We start from the raw sequence: 5,542 nt of genomic DNA, 5'->3' as shown, positions 1-5,542 counted from the left end.
TAGATGGGAAGGACACTTCCTTCTACTGTGCATACCCCCCGGCCCATATCACCGACAACTTCGTTCTATTGGGACAAAAGATTGTTTGAGTAATTTATTTACTCCATTTTATTGGGATGAAAAAATTGAGGTAAAACTTTCACTGCAGTAATACATCGATAGATAAAGTTTTTACTGACGATTATCACATTGAATTACAAGCTAAACCACACAAACACTGCGAACAATAAATTTTTTACACACTAAGTGTTAGTTGTGTATATCTATATCCAGTGCTATCCATCCCATATCGCTCCCGATTTTGTTTCTATAAGTCGGTTGAGTGGATAAGGAAAGGGTATGCCTATATATGTACTCCGCATATGTGAGATCAATCTATTGCGTTGAGTCTATCTCGCTCTCATGGTATCAGATTCTTTCGGTTCTCGCTTCCGCTCCAAACCCTAACTTCCTCCCGTGCGCACGCCCACTGCCGCCACCATGTCTTCCCCGCCGCCGCCGTCTTCCCGCGACGCACTGATCAATGACGTGGTGACCGCCATAGCTGATGTGGTGCGCGCCAACTACACCCCTCCAGATGGCTCCAATCTCGACGAGCCGGCTCATACCGTCGCCGAACACGCCGCCACACGGGCCTCCACCGCCGCCTGTGACACCCTCACCTGGCTCCTTCCTCCACTGACGGCGCCCGACGACACCAACTCCTCTGCCGCACCTCTCCTACCGGCAACTTCTTCCGCTGGACAAGTGTCGCTGGCGCCCTCGACTGCCGTAGCACCGACGGCGGCCTCTCTGCTTCCCGAGCTCACGTCTCTCCTCGCGCAGCTTGCCGTGCGCGGTGCTCCGACTCCTTCCGGCGCGCTGTCTTCGGCGCTCCACGGCACGCCGCCACCACCGCAGCCACCAGCCCTCGACGACGAGACTGTCTCCACCCTTCATGGCCAAGCAGTCTCCGTCCTCAACGTCAAGGCATTGGTGCCCATCACCCTTGACCTCGCCGCCGGCAATTACACTCGCTGGCGCGGCCTCTTCCTCGTCGTCCTCGGCAAGTACGCGCTAACGGATCACATCGTCCTTGACACACCGCCACCCGACCAACCGGACTAGATGCAGATGGACTGCGTCATCCTCGGCTGGCTCTACGGACGATCTCCGCCGACCTTCTCCAAGAAGTCATGGCGGCCACCGCGATGGCATACTCCGTTTGGTGCGATCTCGTGCATCAGTTCCTCGGGAACCAGGAACGACACGCCATCAATCTCAATGCCGAGTTCCGCACCTTCGTGCAAGGCGATCTCTCCATCTCCGACTATTGCCGGTGCCTCAAGTTGATGGCCGACATGCTCGGCGAGCCCGTCCATGACCGCAGCCTCGTGCTACAACTCCTCACCGGTTTGAGCCCTAAATTTGGACATGTGCAATCTCTTCTATCCATGCAGAAGTTGTTCCCCTCCTTCCTGGATGCTCGCTCTCAGCTTCTACTCGAGGAGATCACTAAGGGCAGCAAGTCGGCAGAACCGGCCACCGCGTTCGTCGTCAGCAACTCCGGCTCCGTTCAACCCGCCAGCGGCAACACCGGCAACACCGGCAACGACGAATGGTACATGGATTCAGGTGCCTCTTCCCACATGACTCCTCACACCGGTACCCTTACCCTTGCACCCACAACCTCTCCCTCTTATATTGTTGTTGGAAACGGCTCCTTGCTTCCTATTACTGCCACCGGTAGTGCTCGCATTAATTATCCACACCACTCCTTTCTTCTTAACAATGTCTTAGTTTCTCCTAACATCATTAAGAACCTTATATCTGCTCGCCGTTTTTTTCGTGATAACTAGTGCTCTGTTGAACTTGACCCGTTTGGTCTCTCTGTGAAGGATTATCCAACCAGGAACGAGATTGTCAAGTGCAATAGCTCCGGAGACCTGTATCCCTTCCCAGCAGATGCTTTTTCCTCGGCGGCCTCCGCCCGCACCTTCACTGCTACGAAGTCCACCACGGACCTTTGGCATCGTCGTCTAGGGCACATTGGTCATGACGCTCTCACCTGCTTGTCCCAGGCTTCAGTCATACCACCACCCAGGGGTGCTGCCCCAGTCTGTCATGCTTGCCAGCTTGGTCGGCATGTGCGTCTTCCTTTTACTAGTTCCTTTACTAGAGCTTCGGCAAAGTTTGAGTTAGTTCATTGTGATTTGTGGACATCTCCTGTTCCTAGTGTTTCTGGTTTTAAGTATTATCTTGTTATACTTGATGATTACTCTCATTATGCGTGGACCTTTCCATTACGTCTTAAATCAGAAACTTTTGATACAATCTCTCACTTTTTTGCCTTCGTGAAGACCTAGTTTTCCACCACCATTCGCAACATACAGTGTGATAATGGCTGCGAGTTTGACAACCTCACTGCTCGCACCTTCTTCCTCACCAACGGTGTACACATGCGAATGTCGTGCCCCCATACCTCCCCTCAGAACGGCAAGGCCGCGCGCATGTTTCGTTCCATTAACAACATAGTGCGCTCCCTGCTTTTCCCAGCCAGCCTTCCCGCTTCCTATTGGGTTGAGGCCCTCCACACCGCCACTCACCTCATAAACCGGCATCCCACCAAAACCCTTCAACATCACACACCTTTCTTTGCCCTCTTTGGTGCCCATCCTAGCTATACCCACCTTCGAGTGCTTGGCTGCAAGTGCTACCCTAACCTTTCCGCAACCTCTCCGCACAAGCTTGCCCCACGCTCCTATCTCTGTGTATTCCTAGGCTATCCCCTCCACCATAAAGGGTATCGAGGTCTTGATCTTGCTACCAACAAGGTCATTATTTCACGTCATGTGGTGTTTGATGAGCGCTCGTTTCCTTTTGCTGAATTAACTAATGATCCAGTTGATGGCTACTTGGATTTTCTTGAGGATTTTTCAGCACCGACACCGGCTCCAATTGGTCGCTCCCGCTCTGGTCCCACTGACCCAGCGGCTCGCACGGCCCCAACGGCGTCCCCCTCGGCTACCACCGCTAGCGTGGCTTCTCCTAGGCGATCCCCGCGCACGGCTCTCACAGAGCCAGCCTCGCCCGCACCTTCCGCTGGCTCGGCTATCAGCCACACAGCCGGGCCACCGCCTGGTTTCTCACCGGCCCGGTCTTCCCCAGGCCACGACTCGGCCACCGGGTCACCTCCTAGCTCCTCACCGGCTCGGTCGTCCCCAGGCCCGTCGCTGGCTGTGCCGCCTTCCAGGACGCACCACTCGCTGGCGCCTCCCATCGGTGCCCCCAACCGTGCTCGGAGTGCATGGGTCCCGGGCGCCGTCATACCGAGCCAACTCGGTGTCTCCCTCGTCGTCAACACGCATGGCATGACGACTCGTGGCAAGGATGGCATACAACTACCGGTCATGCGCTACAACCTCAACGTCGCCACCCTCTCTCCGGTGCCCCGCACTTATCGTGCCGCCCTGGCCGATCCGCACTGGCGTTCTGCGATGGAAGAGGAGTTTGCCGCGTTGCAGGCAAATCACACCTGGGACCTGGTTCCTTGTCCCTCAGGTTGCAATGTGGTCACCGGTAAATGGATCTTTCGGCACAAGTTCCAGTCTGACGGCAGCTTGGACAGGTACAAGGCATGCTGGGTCCTCCGTGGTTTTACTCAGCGACCCAGGATCGATTTTGATGAGACCTTCAGTCCGGTTGTCAAGCCAGCTACTGTCCGCACCGTTCTCAGTCTTGCTGTCACTCGGCAATGGCTTGTTCATCAGTTGGATGTCAAGAATGCTTTCCTGCATGGTACACTCCAGGAGACCGTTTACTGCACTCAGCCATCTGGTTTGGAAGACACCACCAGGCCTGACATGGTGTGTCGTCTCAACAAGTCTCTCTACGGTCTCAAGCAGGCTCCCCGCGCTTGGTACAGCCGCTTTGCTAGCTATTTGCTCACTCTGGGTTTCACCGAGGCTAAGTCTGATACTTCATTGTTTATCTATCACCGAGGTTCAGATTTGGTTTACTTGCTCCTATATGTGGACCACATTGTTTTGACTGCTTCTTCAGCTGGTCTTCTCCGTTGGGCTATACAGGCTTTACAGTCTGAATTTTTCATGAAGGATCTTGGTACACTGCACCACTTTTTGGGCATCACAGTCACCAGTGACAGCTCTGGTCTTCTTTTGAGTCAGCGTCAGTACAACATTGAGATTCTCGAGCGTGCTGGCATGTCTGATTGCAAGCCATGCTCCACTCCTGTTGACACCAATGCCAAGCTCTCCTCCACAGATGGCTCACCGGTTTAAGACCCAACTGACTATCGCAGCCTGGCTGGTGCACTTCAGTACTTGACATTCACTCGGCCAGATATTTCTTATGCTGTTCAACAGGTCTGTCTCCACATGCATGATCCCAGAGATTCGCATCTCGCTACTCTCAAGCGTATCCTTCGGTACGTCTGAGGAACGCTTGACCTTGGACTACACATTCGGCGCTCTCCTTCGACCGACCTAGTGGCTTATTCTGATGCTGATTGGGCCGGCTGCCCTAACACACGCAAGTCCACCTCGGGCTACGCTGTGTTTCTTGGTGACAACCTGGTCTCTTGATCTTCCAAGCGTCAGCACACTTTGTCTCGTTCTAGTGCCAAAGCGGAGTACAGGGCTGTGGCCAATGCTGTTGCAGAAACTTGTTGGCTGCGCCAATTGCTACATGAGTTACATACACCACCCTCCAAGGCTACTTTGGTACACTGCGACAACGTCAGCGCTGTCTATCTCTCCACTAATCCGGTTCAGCATCAACGGACCAAACATGTGGAGATCGATCTACACTTTATTCGCGATCGAGTCGCCGCCGGTTCTGTTCGAGTGCTCCATGTCCCAACGACCTCACAGTACGCGGATATCTTCACCAAGGGTTTGCCTAGTTCACATTTTGTGGAGTTTCGGTCTAGTCTTAATGTTCGTTAAACGACGTTCAGACTGCGAGGGGTGTTAGTTGTGTATATCTGTATCCAGTGCTATCCAACCGATATCTCTCCCAATTATGTTTCTATAAGTCGGTTGAGTGGATAAGGAAAGGGTATGCCTATATACGTACTCCGCATATGTGAAATTAATCTATTGCGTTGAGTCTATCTCGCTCTCACTAAGCATATGCCCACTTCGTCGGGTTGGCTGGGCAGAGCCATGACGAAGGGACGCCAGCACATTGTTTCCATGCCACTGCAGTACTGCACCAAAATTACAAGATGCTCAAATACTCTGCGTGCAGAACACACGGTCTCAAGCTCCGTGAGCTAGCATCGCAGCTGAGATTTGAGGATTTGATGTGTTTGAGTGGGCAGTCAGCAGTTGCTGCTATAATGATAGTGCCATGTTTGATTTCAGCAGGGTGTCAGTGGATATCAAATTTCAGAAACTTCATCTTCCTCCCTCCGTCCCAAAAAAAGACAAACCCTAGGTTTCCGTGTCCAATGTTTGATCATTCGCAAAAAAAGACAAACTCTGGTTTTCCGTGTCCAATGTTTGATCATTCGTCTTATTTGAAAAAATTATGAAAAAAA

General features: G+C 52.9%; 1 pseudogene; it reads left to right on the top strand.

The window, feature by feature from the left end:
• Nucleotides 1–480: 480 nt before the first annotated feature.
• Nucleotides 481–2,965, top strand: LOC127780192 (uncharacterized; annotated as a pseudogene).
• The last annotated feature ends 2,577 nt before the right edge of the window (nucleotides 2,966–5,542 follow it).

Source organism: Oryza glaberrima, chromosome 7 (assembly GCF_000147395.1).
Source record: "Oryza glaberrima chromosome 7, OglaRS2, whole genome shotgun sequence".
In the NCBI taxonomy this organism is placed as follows: Eukaryota; Viridiplantae; Streptophyta; class Magnoliopsida; order Poales; family Poaceae; genus Oryza; species Oryza glaberrima.
Note: the sequence above shows the minus strand (reverse complement) of the source record. Positions and strands in the feature narration are given on the sequence as shown.